Source organism: Gekko japonicus, unplaced genomic scaffold, assembly GCF_001447785.1.
Source record: "Gekko japonicus isolate JY-2015 unplaced genomic scaffold, Gekko_japonicus_V1.1 scaffold1086, whole genome shotgun sequence".
NCBI lineage: Eukaryota > Metazoa > Chordata > Lepidosauria > Squamata > Gekkonidae > Gekko > Gekko japonicus.
In genome coordinates this window covers 124,860-146,089 of record NW_015165270.1, presented here as the reverse complement: position 1 = coordinate 146,089, position 21,230 = coordinate 124,860, and positions in this window count along the sequence as shown.

Genomic DNA, 21,230 nt, shown 5'->3' with positions numbered 1-21,230 from the left:
TCAACATGAGACCCAAGCTACATTTGTTCAGCTGTAGACTTTTGGTAGATTATATACATCTTATATTTTTTCATTTCTCCAGTTTTGAGTCCTTAAGGTACAAATACAAGTGTGAAACGGCAATGGCAAAAATCGCTGAAGGATTGGAAAAGAAAATACAAGCAAGAAGACACCTGAATTCATAATTTTCCTTATAATATACAGTCTATATTTCACAATGTTTCAAAGGGCTGGTACTGCAGGTACACTATAAGAATATTGTAGAAAGAGCTCAACTTGTGAAATGATGGCAATTTGATATCTTGCACAAAAGATATAACTGGCTACGTATATGCCATGCATTGTGGTATTATTTACATCATGGCTTTTGGTGCTTCATGTGTTTCCTATCCCTGTTCTCTATGGGGACTAGAGTCTTGGGTTTTGTTTTCTTATGAGGCATTAATGAAATATCGGCTTAAGTGCTTGCTTTTTGAAAAGTACAGTCATGCCTGTCTGTTTTTTGGAAGTCAGTGTGTGCTAGCTGGTTGAATTCGTGTATCAGCTAAGAAAACACATCTATTTTTAAAGTTTGCATACAAATAAAAAAGTAAGAATCAAAAGGACAAAAGTATCTTCTTGTGCTGAAGTATCTTATCTTATGGGCAATTCTGATTCCTAAACTGTGGCTCTGTTACATTCTGGTGTTCACACCTGTTTGTTGAAAACCATAAGCCTTCAAATGGTTACACATATCTTACAGATTTAGTGCAGCTGTTCAATCTCTTGGGATATTCAAAGCTCTTCGCCACAGTGAGGCTTTAGGACATTGTGCTGATTATGTTATTCTGGCAACTAAAATGTTTATACAAACTACCCTCATAATTTTAAATTTCTCCAGAAAAGTACATACTGCCAAACATGATCCCTCAAACTTTTATAGTTTTGTGTCATAACTACACTGTTGATTAATGTCCCTTTCAGCATATGGAAGATTGAAACAAGTTCAGCCTTTGAGACAGAAGCAACATTGGCCCATTGTGTTTCTTGTTGGCTAATTCATTGTGTTTCTGTTTGGCTCATTTATTTTAAACATTCATGATAAAATGCCTACTGTTAACAGTGCCATCCAAAGCAGAATTACATCCTTCCAAGCCTATTGATTTCAGTGGATTTAGGAAGGTGTGACTCTGTTTTGACTTCAAAGTGGTACATTTTTAGGGGTAGGAAGTTTATCAGTAGAAGAGGCCACTTTCTCATAACTTGGGTTGATATTACCTTATGCAATACTTACGCACTGTGACCAAGCAAGAGCATCATAAAAACAAGATTCTGTTCATGGCTTTTCTTTCTGGACCTTTTCCCCACACGCAGAGGAGCTGCTGTGTTTTCGAAGCTGAGTGTGAATATGTGGTAAGGATATAATCTTTGAGAGCCCGATCAACTTGGGATGGGGACTTAATCCATTCCCCCATTGGTGCCAGTCATCATCTGAAATCCTTCCATAAGCTGTAGACCTGATATGGTAATCATATAATACACCAATTTATTGCTGTATGATATGATTTCCATACTGGGTCCATGTCCCAGGTTTATCAACAAATTTAATAAGCACAGGCTTAATGTTTCTCAATTCTCCAGTTGCTTTCCTCTTTTAGTGCTCTTTCACAAGCAAAAGAAAGAGAATCCTGTGATATTTTGATAGTGGTAGTTTTTAAAATTTAGTCTCTACATTTGATTTTTTGCATCATAAATGTACATTTTTCTTGTACAGTCTTTTTGAATGTTGGTGATCAGCTTTCAGAATACATAGCTTTTTTTTGCACCATGGAAGTGTCATATCACTCACAGATACTCTTTGTTGCTTTTATGATTACAGTGCAGAATGTGGTTACATGAGGATCGTGGGTCCCTTAGATACTAATTACGAAGTGATTCATAATGAACATATGAACGTACAATGCAGCAGGGTTCTATCCTTCCACATCGATGAACATGTGCTAGATATTGTACTTGAAAAGGGACTTGAATCAGTATGTGGCTGGAGCATCAACCCTGTAACAATTATGATTGTTCCAGATGACCACACAACAGATAAACTGCAGTCATGACCAGAAATGCCACTTATGCAGTACTCTGAATGTTTGAACACAACGTTAAAATACTGACTCTCCCTAACCCAGAACTGTTCAATGCAAGTTATATTTATTTTGACTAAAATTCTAAGAAAATGTGATGATACACCTGTGGGCAATCTCAGCATGTTGCAAACCACCAAAATAGTTTTCTTCCTGGTATATGTTTTTTTTATTTTGCTTATAGTTTGAAATCTTTTGTGTCTGCCAGTTAGGCCCTTTTTTCTTTTTAAAGATGTACCTGTTCAGTATATTGAGAAGGAAGGCATTACTAGTCCTAAGGTGAAGCTTCCAAGAAATTTAGCTGAAACCGTTCCACTGAGGGGTAAATGTTCTGTTCTACCTAATGAGGGGTGTTATTGAAATAGTTACATGTCCTCCATTTTTACAGGGGTAATAAAGTATTACCTTGTCTGTACATTTGGTGTCCTTTTGACTGGCATGTGGGTATGTTATAATTTGCAGAGCTGATTTTGGCCTTTGTGTATAGAGAATCGTATAGAGAATTGTAATGCCTTGGACTCGGTTTGTGCTGTGTGGATTCTTCCCATAAATAGATGAAGCATGTCAAATACACTCCTGTGGCAAATGGCTTAATACAAGCACTCTTGGTTTTATGTAATGTTAGCTAGAAGCTGTAGTAATAATGTGGTTTTAGCTTCCGGGTGTGTTTTTTGAAAGTGTTTAAAAAAGACAGTTAAAGGACATCGCCAATAAATACTAAAATTAGGAGGCTGAAGAGTAACTGGAATCCTTGACCAAGTTTCTCTTTTTCAAAAAATCACAATAATTCTATGTGGATGGCACTTGGAAATTCCAACCATTGCTCTGCAGGTGCTTTTAAAAAGACAAAAGTTGCTTGGTATTAAGACTTTTCTGCATGATCAGTCAGTGTGTGCCTAAACTTCATGTTAGCCTTTGTATGACTTTATCACAAGTCCCTTTCAATAGCACAATGTTTGCCTGTAAATAGCAGAGTTACAAGATAACCTTACTGAAGTCTGATTCCCTTGAAAAAACCCAACTGACTGGATGTGCATTCCCATGCAGGAGAAATGCACATTCTCCAAAGCATTTGTAATCTCAGCTAAACGAAAGATAGGATATGGAGGATCTTTTCCAGTATGGCTTACCGTTCTGTAGCACCATGACACTATGGGTGGATTCAGCTGAGCAACAACTTGCTTAAAAAACCCCCTGTTGCGTAGTGTCCATATCTGTGTTGGAAGCAATGCTCCGTCTAAGCTGTGGAGTCTTGTGAGCAGAAATTCTACTTTGTGAGCTACTGGCATTAAAGTTGTGAGCAAGTGATTTGGCTACTGCATAAATTAGTTTGCTCTGGAGTAATCGTTCCTGAGCTAAGGCAAAAATGTATGAGCTGGAGGCTAAAAAACTGAGCTAGCTCACACTAAATCAGCTTAGAGGGAACACTGGAAATGCCAATTCCAGCAGTGTGGTTAAACTCTAAGCATTGCCCCCATGTCGCACAGCTTCTAGGAAATCCTACATAATATTAGTTTGGTGGCTTCTGATGACTGTTCCCTCAGATGGGACTGGTAACTTTTGCTTTTAAGATCTTACTGCATACTTCAACAACATATGGTAAACACCAGTATTTAAGTGCCTGAATTAAAGGTAATTCTTAAAATCTGCAAAGTGAGACATGCTGGAAGTGAGGACATCTATTCAGTTCTTTGAAGAATTTATACTCTTCTATCTATAAAAACTAGTAAAATCGTAAGGACTATCAAATGGCTTCTAGGTATCTCTCAAAAGCCAGATAGTTTGAATTTATCTGATGTTTTATTAAGATACCTGAAAGTTTTATGCTGAATATTCAAATCATAATATTTTTGGCTTGGTAAGTGAGGATGGAAGGAGAGCTTAAGGCTGTTGCCACAAATGGAAACTCTCTGACTTTTTTCTGCTCTGATTTGCGAGCAAACAAGCCCAGGCTTCCTTATCTTCCACTGCTACAAACTGCCCATCTCCCTTCTTAATCCCCCCCAAGGCTATGAAAGAGCCATATGGAACACAAATTTACTTTGACCAGTGGCCATTTCACACAGGTAAGATGGCCTGTTGATACTGTGGATTGAGAGTGTATTTGCAGAGTATGCAGAACAACCACATAATGAGTATGTTGGGAGCTGGGCACATAGTGAACCAGTAACACAAGTACTACAGCAAGCACTAAGCTCTAAATCATTTTCTCAATACTCCCGTCTGGATGCAGAAATTGGTCCTGAGGCTCCAAAGGCTCCTAAGTGGAATGACTCAGTAAGAAGACAATGCAAACAATAAGCTCCTGCGTGTGGATTTATCATTGTTACCTTCCAAAGCTGCACATAACTGAATGAAAGGCAACATGTTATGTGACTAATTATTGTGGTTTGGAAAAACCGTCATGTTCTCTCTGACGGAAGAAAGTATGCAGGCCTTACTTAGAGACCACTTGAAAATTCCTTTAGAGATCTGAGAGCATGAGAAATTCTTGCTCAGTTTTAACCACCTGAAAGCATCTTTGATGATATGAGCAGAAGTCTGTAGTTCCAATTGCAATTTACATTAGTTACTTTAGGAAGGGCTATGGTAAAGGATAAAGAGAAGTTTTCTCAAGTGACTTAATTTTAAAAATCCCAGCATCTATGCAAGGATGCCATATTCATCTTACATTCTGTATTTTCCAATATTAATTTTTTCTCTTTAAAGAAGCTACACCTACTGTCTTCTAAGTGTAGCAAAAGCCATACCTCAGGAATCTATCTAGGAGTGGGTTTTTATGTTTTTTTTGGTACAAATGGGAATTACTGACAAACATATATCTGCCCACAAGAACAGAACATCTACCAGTTCATTTCAGTGTTCTAGATATATTTCTAAGGACTGCTATTCCCATTTAAAAATTATACCTGTATATGTTGCACCCAGTGTTGCATAAGAACATCTTGAATAAATGTCTGAATTGCACAAAGGCATGAAAGAAATGCAGGAGTGCAGTTAGAACTAGTCTGGTTATGCTTCTAGACCTGAAAACAGCAGAAGGGTTAAATTGTGAAATCTAAAGTTTAGTAAGAGACTTGTATTAATTCTCTTGGGCTGTGGTCACACAAGCAGTTTGCGTCAATATCACTGCGGTACCTTTGTGGATTTAAAGAGAACAATCAGACAGCAGCATCTGCCTTCTGTGCCCTAGTCGTCGCCACCCCATTCTGCCCCACTTTGGAAGCAGAGTGCTCAGGCACTGGGGAAAGTCCGGCGTTTACAGATATCAGTGCTTTCACTGATTTCCAGATGTCTGAACTCACGTAGTGCGAGCTCAACCCAGTTGGGAAGTTCCATTTTCGCTCCATTTGTTAGTCAGTTACTGATGTTCGCATAACCACATCTTCATACACACTAGCAAGCTTACAGCTGTCTGAGGTGAGAAGGGGGGAGTAAAAGGCAGGCTGAGAAGCTGCCTGTTTTTTTTTTCATGCTGTTTCCTCTGCCTACAACTTTGCAGCACACTGGGTGGGGAAGGGGTTAATTGAAAAGATGAGTTTTTTGGGGGGGGGAGGCAGCCTCCTCCAACTGTCAAAATGGAGAAGTGCGCATATGCAGCAGACAAAAAAACCCCCACCACCCACTCTGTGGTTGCCCTGCAACAAGTAATTTGAATGGTTGACCATGGGGTGAGCGTGCAGTGAGGCCACTTCAGGGTGTGGTGTCTGGTCACCTTTTCCCGTGACAATTTAAATCGCCTCAAAGAGAAGTGCTGCCAGATCGCACCAAGCCTCCAGTGTGACCACAGCCTTGTACACAGAAATAGAATATTATGGAATTTAAAAACATAAGGATTGTAATTTTTTATGATTGGAATAGTACAGAACTGCAGTCCTAAACACACTTACTTGGGAGTAATCCTCATTTAATATCATGGGACTCATTTCCAGGTAAACATGCATAAAATGTAAGTTACTAGGGCTGCAAACTTTAGAAACAAAATGCAGGAAAGTACTGCCAGAAGTTGCTGATTAAATAATTAGTGCAGTCCTAAATTTGGAAGCTTGTGTAGGTGACTCTGTGATATGTTCAAAAGCATATTGTCATAATGGAGTGTAATGGCAAATGGTTTTGGAGGAACTGCAAGATTGGTAATCCCATCCGGAGTTTCCCAATTTGCTATTCCCCCCCCCCCGTCCCTCCCCCTGTTAAATAAAAGACTAATCCTCACTTCTGCCACATTTAGTGTCTTGGTTCCTGCTTGCAAACAGGAAGTAAAACAACCACTGCTGGGAAAGATAAATTATACCTATACAAATTATACCTATGTGAGTTTAAAAAAAACATGTTTGGGATGCAGAATGCACTTAATATCGCTTAGGGCCCACAAGGTTGCCCATGAAGCTGCACATCCTACCTCTCTTGGGGATCATGGTGCAAAGATAGCTGGAAAAACGGCAATGCTTCTGAGTATTTGGCTTTTCTCTAGCAGAGAACGAGACATAAATAATACATGTTACTTTCATGGTAAGGAGGAACTAATGCCCAGATCCCAGAGCCTTTTAATTAAAAAGCTTTTATTTCCACAAATTTATTCTGTGGTCGTTCCTCAACAGATCTGCCTTGGGTTTCTAATGGGGAATGTTTTAGTAGGAATGTAGCCTTTTGTTACTATGAATAGTTCAGGGCAGATTAGCTGTATGCCAATTTCCTGTTGCCTTTCAGAGCTGCAATCTGAGCCCTATTTGCTTCTGGCTCTTGCACAATTGAAAACAATGGGTGGCTTCTTTCAGGTTTCACTTCAGAGCTCTTAGGAACAGGGGAAGTGGCTAAAGCCCTACTTTACAGGTAATTAACAATAGATAATGTTTGCTTCCCTTCTCTCTTTGTTAAAAAAAATAAGAACTGATAAAAGCTAAAGAGACTCCAGTAGCTCCCAATTTAAAGACCTTCGTGCTGAGATATTGCCTAAGCAAACTGATTATGAATATCTGGAGGGCAGGGATGTATATATATTACAATGGATTTTAACACATACACAAATCAGATGGAGAAGCAGAGAAAGTTAATATATTGATTAGAAAATGTACATATTTGAGGAAGCCCGCCTTGCTCTCTTATCTTCATCCTGGCAAAATGTTTTGGTTTATATATCTGAATATGTAAAGGAACTGTATGTGCTTGTGGAATGCCTTGTGCTTAAAGATTAATTTCCAGTGAAGTTAATATTGTTAAATATTAAGCAATGATTGCTGGTTATTATATAAGCAGACACTGACCTTAGTGGGATACTGAAGGAAACTTTTGTTTCCTTCTTGGTTATAACGAAATAGATCAAAGGATTTATGCCACTCCAGAGCTTCATTTGTGCTGCAGGGGCAAAGGTGTTAAGAACGCAAAAAGGCTCACAGTCTGCTGAAGTGAATGGCAAACCCTCATAGTGCCTCCAGTTCCCTTGTTCCCAAGATATTGCCACTTCAAGGAAATGTATGTTCTCCCCATCTTTTCTTCTAGAGAAGAGCTGAGGACCTAACAGCATGCGTGTGCACACACGCTTAAAATTTTGTGCCTTTTCTGTTTCTAGTGCCTTCACACCTAAAGCCACACGTTCCTGTTGGGTAAATTTTTAAAAAAGCCTAAAAAGGTAAAGGTTCCCTTGCTCGAAAGCCAGTCGAGTCCGACTCTAGGGTTGCGGTGCTCATCTCCGTTTCAAAGCCGAAGAGCCAGCGCTGTCCGAAGACGTTTCCGTGGTCATGTGGCCGGCATGACTCAACACCAAGGCGCACGGAACGCTGTTACCTTCCCACCAAAGTGGTACCTATTTATCTACTTGCAATTTCTTGCTTTCGAACTGCTAGGTTGGCAGGAGCTGGAACTAGAGACGGGAGCTCACCCCGTCATGCGGCACCCGGGTCTCGAACTGATGAACTACCGACCTTCCACAGCCTGCAGTTCAGTGTCTTAACCACTTGAGCTACCGCAGCTCCTAAAAAAAAAAAGAAGCCTACCTGAAGGCAAATTTATTTGTCTTCTAAGTCAAAGGCATATACATCAGACATTTTAAAATCGGAAAAGTCAAATATAATTTTCCTATACTATTTCAGCAAAATAGCTTCCTTAAGACTGTTAATTCATAAAACCTGAATTTTCCAGTGGAGAAACCATTGCTTGGCCTTTTTCTTCACCATGACTTTCTGGTTTAACATGTCCACTGTGGTTTGATTTTAACTATAGAACAAGGACAGAGACAGAGGCTTGACAATTACTGTTTTAAAATTTGAACAGTTCTTTGGTTTAGAGAGGGAGTAGAAGAGGAAGTAGACAGTCAAGTCACATCCTCATAAGTGATAAGTGAACGTCAGCAAGGGCAGCTAACTGGAGGCCAAGAGCTCTGGGCTAGACCTTTGCTGTCCGTCCATCCTCTCTTGTTTCCATTCTCACATCCCCACAGTATAAAGGCCTTCCTACGCTGTGTTAAGTAGTGTGACTAACATCTGTCACTTGTTATTTATTTTCTCTCTTGCTTCACCTCCTGGGGGGAAGATCATGCATGCAAGTGTAGGGTTTTGTTTGATAGTTTTAAAATTATGTTTTGGTTTAATGGATTTTTGGGGGTCTGAGAGGTTTTTTTTTTAGTTGGAGGATGTTGTCCTCTTCGGAACGTGATGTTGCTGGTGAGCCTCAGTATAAGTGACATCAGACTAAAGACGTGGAGTTTTGAAAAGAATAAAACATGGATTGATGTGGCTTTCTGGTATTCTTTTCCTATGAAAGCTAAACATCACATTGTCTTAGTTGCTGTATTTACAGCACTGAATTTTTTAATTTATTTGTTCATTATATTTGTATATCCTGTTTTTTTAGCCAAAATTGACTCCCAGAAAGACTCATATGAATTATAAAACAGCATAAAAGACAGTAACAAATTCAATACAAATGTGAATCCCTTAGGAATGGGGTTCTTAGTTGAGCTGAATCCAGCCCAGGATGGAGGAGTGCCTGACCACTTCCTGCCTTCCGGTGTTTAAATTACATCTTTGGAGGGAATGTTTTGATGGAATTTAGCTAAGAATGTATTGGAATTTTAAACTATGTTCAAAGTAAATATTATTCAGCTAACTTTACACAGACACATTTTACTATTACAATTTATCATTTAAAAAATGCTTTAATCTTTCCTGTGTTCATCGCAGAAACACTTTCACATTGATGACTCTCACTGTGCATATGGGGAATTAGCAATTTCTAAAAATGTTACTTTGGAAGAGTAAATCCTGTGAGGTTCTTTAGGATGTTTCCCTTTTAGAGCATTTAGGTTTTTAGAGATGGTGTTGTGTTCCACAGAAGACTCCACACAGCCAGGGGTCATTTGGGGGGGGGGACGCGGGGGGATGCCATCCCCCCGGGTGAGGTGCGGGAGGGCGGGGCCTGGAGCTCCCTGCTGATGCCCGCTGGAGGTCACCGCCGGCTGTGGGGAGGACACACTTCCGGTGATGTCAGGGGGTGTGGCATATGCTAATGAGTTATGCTAATGAGTCCCCCTAGCTCTTTTTCTGCGAAATGACCCCTGCACACAGCCAATTGTCCATCAACAAGCCAAAACACTAAAATTACCCCAGCTGTTGTCTTCCTCTAAGACTCACTGGTTCCCAAAGTGGGCAATACCGCCCCCTGGGGGGCACTGGAACTATCCAAGTGGGCTGGAACCATCCAGGTGCAGATCCACAAACTGCATCCTTTTGTCCACTTTTTGAAGGTAGATTTCCAGGGGGGGCGCTGAGTAATTTTTTTTCTTAAAAAGGGCTGGTAGGCCAAATAAGTTTGGGAACCTCTGCAAGTGATTGTATTCCCACTATCTTTTCCACGAGCACAAGACATAGCACAAGGTATTTCTTCTCATACAAATTCCAAGGCAAATTAAATAAAATCATGCAAACTATCTGTAGTGTGGTCTGTTGTTCCATTTACACATTGTTATTTCATTAATTTTTAAAATTAAAGCAGTATATGTTGTAGTCCTTGTGCTGTTGCTTATGCCAGCATAACAGTGTTTAAGTACATTTTCCTTGCTCGAGCCATCTATTGTGGGGGGTTTTCCCCTCTCAAAACTACATAATAAGTCCATAGCAAAAGATAGAACAAAGACCATGGAAGTTCACATCCAAGTCCTGGGACCAGTTCACACGTGCAAGTTGATCTCTTGATGACTTCAAGTGATGACCTGTCTATGTGAACGGACTGTTAATGCTATAGACAGAATGTTCATGTCATCTTGTGTTACCTCAAGTTTATTATTTATTCATACAATGCATCTACATGAATGCCGTATTGGGCATCTAATGTATAACAGTCAAATGATGAGGAATCAGGTAACGCTCACAATCACTTGTGTGAACTATCTCTAACTCTGTCTAATTGACTGCAGAATCTCTCTGCATTTTGTTAGTAGCAGAAGTCGTAGCTATTCAAGAGAGAGAGAGAGGGTTCAGATCAGTGCCAAATATGCAGCTGCAAATGCCCTTCCACCCCAAGGACTATTCATTCCTAGGGCAAAACTATGACCTTGTGCACCTGCACAACAGCAATAAATCCTCCACTTTCAACAGTGAAAACAAACTTCTCCCCTGAGCCTTCCACTGATGTGTTTGTGTTGCAGGTGGTGGTGTTTGGCGTGCACACTGACTTCCCTTTAGACAATCTATGTTCCAATGATAATAAACAAAAACTTTCTTAGTCTGCATTTTTATTGTGGCAGTGGTGATTTCCCCCCCTTTGTATGTTATCAATAGCCCCCCAAGTGTTATTTTCAAAATGAGTACATGCTCTTACGCTTGGCACCCGATCTGATAAAAACAGTATTACAAAAATATCAAACCACTGAAAAATGGCATGTAAAATCCACATCACTTAAAAAAAAGGTGCTCACAATTTCAGAAAGAAGGCTCCTCAAAAGAAAATAATATAAAACTAAAATATGCCAACAGCATATCTAATGCTTCAGTAAACAAAATATTGATTATTCTACCAGTATGAGAAATGGGTAATGGGGACACTCTGTGCCAAGTTCAGCCATAGCATGAAGAGTCAATTAATACTTCAGTGTGACACACCCACCCAGTTACCTTGAGTCTGATTCCAAGATACTTAACTGGGTAGCCCAAAGCTCTGCAAGAACTGTTGATGTTAGAACTAAAATTAAGTCTCCTTAAAATTTCTTGGCTTCTGACCTTGTTCTTAGATCACTTGATTAGTGATTTTCAACACATTATGAATACATTTAGAACTGAGACAGACATCCGTGGCCCATAGAGCTTTTATTAATGTAATCCAAATAATAATAACTAACAGTGTAATGAGTCTTTACTCAGAAGAATTCTTCACCAACAAAATAGTGACAATATCTCAGGTGGTCTCTGTGGAGGATCTGCCCTGGCTGTTGGAGCAGACTGGCATGGACATTTGGAGTCCCTTATGGTTGAGGGCCAGAGGCTAAGGGACAGAAGAAAGGAAAATCGATGGGTACTGGGGGTCAGGATCATGGTGGCTGGCATGGTGAGTATCTCCTGGCATGTGAGAACGTACCCTAGTTGCAGGGAGGGCTGGTAAGCTCTGCAGGTCTGGGAAACAAGCAGGTCTGAACACTGGGCATGCTGAGAGGGTCCTGAAAAGGCTCAGAGGGAGTGCTGTAACTTTGGGGGGGGGGGCTGTAGACCCAGAAGTGAAGGAGCTTCTGTGGGGAATGCCTGTCTGCAATGGAGAAGAAAGTGAAGAATAAAGAAAATTGTATGCTTGCCAGGTCTCTCCTCTGTGTTTGCGTTGACTGTCTAGGTGCCCTGGGAGTGGGACAGGCAGTGGAGATGTAGCAACTACTGTCCCTCCATCAAAAAAGGAGCAACAATTTCCTTCATACTTTAGTATGTTGAAATTTTTTTAAATCTTTTGTTTCTTAATTTCTAATAAAGTCATGTTTTCTAAATTATTTTCTACTTTTTTGAAGATGAATGCTGATAGTTGTCTCATAATACTAATGAGAAAACTTTAAACTTTAAATGGTCACATCCTAAAAGCTTGGCGCGGATAAGAATATGTTGAACTGAATTATATCATATTCTACAATTAATTTTTTAAAATCAACAATTAAAATTAATTTTTAAAAAGTCACAAGTATTTTGGTGACCTGACCTTTTGTCAATAAAATTAGGCCAGTTTTTTCACCCCTAGTGCTCTCAAAAGGAGATGAAATAAAATGATTGTGTTGGAAGTTGCTTCTATCTGGGCATAATCCTGCAAATGGAAGTACATTGGTTTTATTGGAAATGTTAAACACATAGTTGATTCTCTCCCATCGAAATCGGTAGGATTTAACAAGGCTTAGCTTTATAATAATTTTAATGATATGTCTTTGTTAAGTGCCATATGTGATGGAATAAAAATCTCTGTATACTAATGCAGATCATTTGTTCTTCCTGAAAGAAGAATGTCCACAAGGAGATTTGACAACCTTGTTTTGATTCCAGGTAGCTTTTACAGTATTCTTTTTTCAAGGACTCCTGGATAGGAGGGTGTTATGCCAAAAAATAGAATATGTAAAAAAAAAAAAGTAATGATCTCATCTGATATTTCTATTTTAAACAAGGTGCTTTTGATGCTTTACTAGACATGACATCACAGTTTCCTGTTTCATAATTTAGCAGTACTGCACTGAGCCAACTGCCCTGGTATTGCAGCTAACAAGGGCTGGTATCCCTTTATGAGAAACTAGTTGCCATTTATAAGAACAGGAAGAGTGAAAGAAAGAGTGCAAAATTAGGATAAGATACCTACTTTGGCCTCAGCTTTGGGGGTGGGGCAGAATTTATAATTTTAAATGGTACCTGGTGAAAACCTAGTCAAAATAAGATGACTTGACTAAATTGTTCTTGGCTTGGCTGGGGGAAAAGAAAATTGGAAAAGATGTTGTCAGTGCTTTAGGACCCAAAGTTCTTCTTCCATGGAAACTGTTCTTCTTAAGAATAAAGATGACGTCTTTTGGTGAGATGAGTCTAGCCTATTTCATATTTTATCCTGGCAGCGTGATTGTCACTGGAAAGCAACCCATGTGGGTCCTGCTTGGTATGGCGCCGGAGAACTGTTTGGGAGCTAGTACACAAGAGAAAGTTGGTCATTTGAGGACTGCAATATTGTGTGAATCAGCTGTCATCACAGGTAGAATTTACTTACCTCACCTTGAACACAGTACTGTTCATTGGAGTCAAGTGAGGGGTATTCAGCCAGGAGCTAACCTTCTGTGAAGCATTGCCCACACAGTTGCATCAAGGTTAGGACATGGGTGGCAGCTTTACTAGTATTCTTCACTATTTTATTTAAAGACCCACATATTGCTAAAGCCTCTTCTTTTTAATCCCCATTTATAACAAACAAAAAATTCCCACATTCCCTCTATCCCTTTGATCTTTAATAGGTAGGAAACAGACTTTCGGTCAGTTTAAAGCTAAGCATGTTTATACAGAAGTTGGTTTGACAGGGCAGAGTGGAGTTTAACTTCCTAGTGTGTGGTTAGGATTGTAGTCCCAAACTGCACAATAAATGTTTTGTCTTGTGAAGACCTTCGGTTCTGAGTCAACATGGGATGTTTATTTCAAGAGTTGATAAGGGGAAATTGATAAGAATTGTAATTACTACACGCTCAGATAGAGCAATCCTTGTGAAACGGGTATTTTTATTGTGCAAAATCCATTGCGTGTGAGCGATAAAAGAAGAGAGTTTCCCACAGAATCATAATTATTATAGTAAACAATTTTGCATATATATCTTTATTGACTTCCATCTCCTCCCGGGATCTCTCACTTTTGGCTTCGACGTTATTGCCCCCTCAGCAGGTCAGTATTTGCTGTTCAGGAGACATTTATTTATTTAATTATTGTGCTTATATCCCACCCAGGGCCGGCTTGCCCGCTAAGCGAACTAGGCCTTCGCCTAGAGCGCGAGCCGGCCGTTAGGGCGTGGGAGGAGAGGCAGGGGCGGCCACCGGCACGCCTGGCCAGCGAGGGAGGCAGTGGTGCCGTGCAGCCCACAGGAGCGCCCTCCATTGAGGCAGGCGCTGCAGCCCACGGCAACACCAGCAGCAGCAGCTGGGAGGAGCGCCGGTGCTGGGAGGAGCTCTGCCGGCTGCAGGAGGAGGACGCGCGGTGGCATGGGCAGGGCGCAGCACTGTAGCTGGCTGGTGGAGGAGCAAGCGAAGGGGTGGAGGTGGAGGCAGGGGCTGCCACCAGCGCGCCTGGCCAGCGAGGGAGGCAGTGGTGCCGCGCAGCTTGCAGGAGTGCCCTCCATTGAGCCAGGCACCGCGGCCACACCATCAGCAGCAGCTGGGAGGAGCGCCGGGGCTGGGAGGAGCTCTGCCAGCTGCAGGAGGAGGATGCGCGGTGGCGGTGGCGTGGGCAGGGCGTGGCGCTGTAGCTGGCCGGCGGAGGAGCAATCTAGGGGGCGGAGGTGGTGGGGCCGCCTCTACCTGGGTCACGCCGGAGACTTAGGTGGTCTTCCTGGCCGAGCAGCTGGGCCAGATCGAGGGCGGCTGCAGTGGGGAGCGCCCACCAACTTCGCTGGGATGGTCTCCAGGCCCCGCCGGGAGGTTGGCATCTGCGCACGCCTAGAGCGCAGGACAACCTCGGGCTGGCCCTGATCCCACCCTATCCCACACCGTGGATCTGGTATAGGTGGGACTTTTCATATGCCCTGTTGTTTTACTTACTCATCTATGGCATCAGGCCACACTAGAAGAGACAGTGGCCACAGGGCCAACAATGTTGTTTGCCCCCTTCACCTTTTAAGGTACTGAAATATTTGGCACTATAAAAAGTGCTGGAGGAACCTGTTGCCATTGTGCCATGGGCCTAATCAGGATCAGGAGTTTGTGGCAATTTTAAAATGGCAAAGTTTTTTTATCTAAAATGGTGTCAGTGGCCACGGGTTGGTCCTGTGGCTGCTGTCATGTCTGCTTTGCCCCATGCCCCCCCCCTTTGCTCAAGGAAACCTCTTGTTGGAGCTTAAGAAGGGCATTTTCATTTTGGGTCCAGGCAAAAATTTCTGAAAGCATAACTTGCTTTCTGACTGTTAATACATTAACAAGCTTTATAACTATTAATACATTAATTTATTTTAATATTTCAAATACTTTTTTCTTTTTAAAAAGTGCTTTCTGTTCTTTTTTCTCTCTCAAGGGATAAAGGCTTTTAAAAAATTCCCCAGAAAAATTCCCCAGGAATTGCATGCTCATTGGTTTTATACATCTCTCTGCGTGTGGACATTACAATTTTTTTAAAGGCCTTATTTAGAACAAAGCCTCAATTGTTGTTCTGGATAGATGACTGGGATGTTTAATGGTGCCATTTCCTTTCTCCTACGGCTGGATTAGTTGGAGGACATTTGTTCAGGCTCCAACCAATCTTTAGGGACATTTATTCAAGCTGTTCCTCTCAAGCTGAGCCTCCAAGTTAAGCTTTCTCTGTCACTATCGTGACAATCAGTTAAGTGACGTTCCCTGTCCTCTGCAAAAGGAGGTGTGTGCGTGTGTTTGTAAATCTGTATGTAGAAGAAAAGCTAGTAGGAAAAACAGTTTGATACACTGTGAAGACTTTGGACTTTGGTTTATGAAAATTGGACTGGTGAAATCTGGACTCCCACCACAGCTCTTTCAAACTGGGTAAAAAAGCGAAATGACTATGTAGGCGCCATTTGTACAGAAATGTTGGTAATCTACTCTTTTGTGGGTCATGATAAATAGTCTGATTATAATCTCCCCCCTTCATTTTCTTTTCATCTAATGAGGCCATATAATAAAAAAGGAAGATTATTTCTGAGAGAGTAGCAATTTTTTTTTTAAAAAAACAAGACTACCGCAAAAAACTAAGCACTGTGTACATGCTGTCCAAGTTCTTAGCAGACATTTAGTGCAGCCTGAATTCTAGCAGTTAGGAATTTTAATTCATAAATGTTCAGGATCTGGCCTTTTGATAAGACCCATGTATCCCAAGTGAATAAAAATGAGGGATGTGTCTCGCAGTCAGCATGCGATAAGACATGTCCCTGGGTCCCTGTGTTGGGAAAGTTCTCCTTTTCAATTTCTTGGTGCCTGGGAAAGCTGCTTTTAAATTACAACAAAAGTCTGAATCATTGCATGGAGTCACTGGCCTCTCTGAGGGGGCTTTCTCTGTCTTCTTAAGAACAGACCACGCACAGAGCCAGATGGTTCCCGTCTGCTGGCTTTATTCAATGCACTTCCTCCCACAGACGGGAGCCCTTTTGCCCTCCTTCCACCCCTCCTCTTTCAAGCATCCACCATGGAGCCTTTCTGTTCTGTGGCTGGAAATAATCTTTTATTGCCCAGTTGTTCGGAAGTGACCTTTTGCCCTTGATTAGATAGCACCAGGCTCTATCACTGGATTTCTTTTGAGCTGGCAGTTGCTTTTTGTCTTTGCTGATCCGGTGTCAGGAAGAACAATGTAAAGGTTTGCAAAAATTTTCGTTCAGCTAAGGCCTCATGTGGGATGGTGAGGGATGGGGAAATATACTAGCATTTTGCAGAGTGGTCATTGCAGACGGTTATAATTTTTTTTAAAAAAGAAAAATACATTGCAATTTAAAAGACCAGCTTGTAGATAAATCACCTTCTGGTATTCCTACACTGTCTTTTTCAGTCTTTTAAACAGCTAACAGGACAAAAAAATCATGAGGGAAATTCAGAGTATGCTGTAAAACATGCAAAGGGTAGTATGCCTGTTGAAATCTGCAAGGCTTGCTTTCAAGTGACACTGATTTCAGCAGGTCTTTCTTCCATGTAAGTATATTTTGAATCAGACTTTAAGTAGACAGGTTTGCCTGAGCTGAGAAGTCTCGTCCTTTGTCTCTTTGGGACTGCTTGCAAGAGACACATGAAGTGAAGAGGAACTAGCGAAGTTGAGATCAGTATGACTTGGCCACAATAAGGGCTGAGATTAATGTATGTTCTTCATCCATCTCCCCTGGCTCTTCTAAGGAGCAGCATGTATGGATTCAGAAAGAAAATGACTTCCTCGGTATTTTAAACTTTGATGCTTCAACAAATGCAGATAATGGTTTAGATATTAATTATAGCCAAGTTGTACATGCTGTTCATCAGGATGTGTCTTTTGGATTCCCTGTTTAATTTGGTTCATCCTTCATTGTTCTTCAGTCCATTGCATGTATAAATCTAAAAACACCCTGACCTGATTTTACTGACATAGCACAATGCTATACAGAGTTATTCCTGTCGACATCCAGTGATTTCAATAGATTTAGACTGGTGTAACTCTTGATAAAATAGAGTGCTAGACTAGGACTGAGGAGGCTTACGTTTGAATTCCCGCTATTCCAAGGAAGCTTGCTGGATGACCTTGGGCTAGCTACGTAGTCTAAACCTCTCCTACCTCACAGGCCTGTTGTGAGGAGAGCAGAACAATGTCAGCCACTTTGGGTTCCCATTGAGGAGAAAGGTGGAGTACAAATGAAATAAATAAATAACATCAACTCACTCATTGGTGGGGTGCTGAAACTGTTAGGATTAGAAAGTATCTTTATGAACTAACGGTCCTGATATTTGATAGATACATAGTCCAAGACATTCTGATTACTAGTAGTATATTAAAGATGTGAAGTGTACGCCACTACTCAAAATGACTTAAGGTATACACTTAAATGTTAAAATACTTCCAGGCCACTAATGAGAGACCAAAAAAAGACACACATCTTTAAATGATTAAGAAATTTAGAAGTCTCTGAGACAGTTGAAATTCGTTACAGCCATAGTCTCACTAGCTGAAAATAAGACATTTTTACACCTAACAGATAAAAAAATTAGAGCATGAAGTTTACATTCTAAATCTTCTTCTTGTTGTTATTGTTCAGTCACACAGTTGAGTCTGACTCTTCGCGACCCCATGGGCCGCATCACATCAGGCCATCCTGTCTTCCATCGTCCTCTGGAGTTTGCTTAATTGCATGTTCGTTGCATCAATAACGCTAACCATCTCATTCTTTACCATCCCCTTCTTCTTTACCTTCAGTCTTTCCCAGCATCAGGGTCTTCTCCAGTGAGATCAGTATGACTTCTCCCTTCTCATTTGGTGGCCAAAGTATTTGAGCTTCAGCTTCAGTATCTGGCCTTACAGGGAACAGTCAGGGTTGATTTTTTTTAGGATTGACTGATTTGATCTCCTTGCAGTTTAAGGGACTCTCAAGAGTCTTCTCCAGCACCATAATTCGAAAATAAGTAGACCACTGGTGACCAGTGGTGGCCAGCGGGAGGAAGAAGAGGCCCACACTAAGGCTGCCGTCAGTCGAACATCAAGGTGGGCCACCCTCCAAGAGGTCAAAAGGGCTATGTGGAGGGCCCAGGAAGCAGTCATTCACCTCGTCATTGATGAGATGATTGCTGTGGCTGGCCAACCCTTCTCCTTCATGTAGATTGTAGCCTTTCACTGGCTGTAGTGGTAATGGTCAAGGCTCAGATCTCAAGGCAGAACTGTGCATTTCACGGCAAACCTCTGGAGCAGCCAGCAGGACTGTTGGGGCATGGCTCCAGGAGGGGACAGTCCTGCCACTAGGCTACAAAGTGGTTCTGCTCCATGTGCAGGGGATGGATGCAGACCACATGGTGCAAAACATCACCGCCATGTGATACAGAGAAGCCTGAGGGAGTTGGTGGGCAGCAACAACATCAACATTCATGGCTACATGGTCATGGACGCCAGCGCCAACATGCAGGCAGAGGTGAAGCGTATGTGCCTCAAGGGCATTGTCTGCCAGGTACACACGCTTCAGTTGGTAGTGAAGGATGCTCTGGAGCTGGGGAGCACTGTCAAGGCTACCTGGGACACTACTCAAGATGTGGTCCTTGCTCAAGACCTGCCAATGCCTGGCCACCCACTTCTGGTGCAGCATCAAGTCTTCCCATCTGCTGAGTGAGAGGCAGGGGGAGGGGGATGAGGAACTCTACCTATGCCATAATTGCATGTTTGGTGGAGCAGAAGAGCACCATGCAGGATGTCATCTCTATGACCATCCTGCACAGGGAAGAGAAGCTCAGCATCAGCTCCAATGACTGGCTGACCCTTTCCCAAATGGTGCATGTCCGCAAACCCTTCTAGGATACCACTGACATGCTGTGCACCCATATGGTCAGCTTGGGGCAAGTCATCCCCCTGATTCAAGGGCTAGACTGGGCGCAGACCTCTGCACTGAAGCTGGCTGTTCTCCACGGGTCAGTGCCTTGGCAGAGAGGTTGCAGGTGGGCATCACCACCAGGTTGCATCCTCTCTGTAATAAAGGGGGGTACAAGCGGGCCATTACAGAATACGACCTGATGTCCTGAATGCTCTACACAGGCTTACCCCTGAAGCTGATCTGGAAATTACAGCTGGTGCAAAATGCGGTGGCACACCTGCTGACGTTGATGGCTGTGCAGGCGCACATTTGGCATGCGATTCGTCAGCTGCACTGGTTACCAATTTAGTACCGGATCTGCTTCAAGGTGTTGGTAATAATCTTCAAAGCCTTATATGGCCTGGGACCAACATACCTAAGTGACTGCCTCTTCTTGTATACACCCTGAAGAGTGCTATGCTCTGACAGTCAATATCTCCTAGTGATCCCTGGCCCAAAGGATGTCTGCCTAGGCTCAACCAGGGCTAGGGCTTTCTCTACCCTGGCCCCTACCTGGTGGAACATGCTCCCTCTTGAGATCAGGGCCCTGCAGAATCTCTCAAGGGCAAGCTGCAGCTACTGTTTTTATATGTTTATAATCTGTTTTAAATTTTATTGTATTTATTAACATGATGGAACCGGCCCTTAGCCCATTTACAGGATGGGTGGAATATAAATGTGAAAAATAAATAAATAAATAATGCACAGCTCTTGCAATGGAAGTGTGAGCTATGCAGAGGCTACAGGCCAACAGATGTGGCCAGAGGGAACACTGGGTGGGAGAGGCTGAGGAGGAGGAGGAGGCGCCGCAGCCCAGCACCTCTTCCTCAAAAAGCCCAGCCAGGGAGAAGCCTCACTACTGGTTGTCAGAAGTGAACCAGAAGTGGCAGGCGTGGCAGATGTGTAATGGTGGAGGAATTGGCAGAGGTGATGGTGAGGAATGGAGAACCTCACCAAGTCCCCCGAGGCTGCTGACACCAATGCCCTGGAGTACTGGTCACACAAGGCTGTCATCTGGCCCATCCTCTCTTGTGTGGCCATGAACCCTGAGTCCACCTAATACCCAAACCCCAGCAGGGGAGAGGAGTTCACAATCAGGAGGGTATAAAACATAGGTCCTCAGCCGAGGCGCTGAGCATCAGGGCTGGATCTACTATGAAACTAATGAAGCTTAAGCTTCAGGGCCCTTAATCCTGGAGGGGCCCTGAAGCAACTTTTTTTTTTAATGAGTGAATTTTTCAACAAAATTGATGGAGTTTGTTATTAAAATCAGGCTATTTTAGTGACAGAATCATAAGCCAATGAGTTGAAGTACTTAATACTGACCTTAGAATATGCTCTAATACCGGTTTCATATGGCTTCAAAATGTCCCTGTAATTGATCAAATGTTAAAATTTTCTCAGGGGCTTTCAGCACCTGAATCCCCAGCTGTATGGGATTGCTGAGCTCACCAGAATCTATTTATAGCCTACATTTTGGCAGCTGGATCCTCAAATCCTTCATTGGTGCATGGCTTAATAGTTTTACAACTCTGCCCTTAGCCAATCAGAACCATAAAAAGACATCTGAATTCTCAATTCAGGCCCTTTGGACCTTGTTGGATGTTGCCCTATTGTTGTTAGTTGAGAATGGGCTCCCATAACAGTTCAAACTTCAGGGTCCCAAAATATAGGTCTTCCATTGCTCAGCATGAGCAGAGAGATGGGGTTGGCTCAGAGCCCTGAATCTACCTAATACTCAAACCCCAGCAGAGGAGAGACGTTCACAACCAGGAGGGTATTAAACATGAGTCCTCACTCAGCCAAGGTACCCAGTAGCTAAACCCCTCTGTTCAGCATGAGCAGAGAGATGTGGTGGTTCAGAGCCCTGAGTTCACCTAATACCCAAACCCCAACAGGGAAGAGGAGTTCACA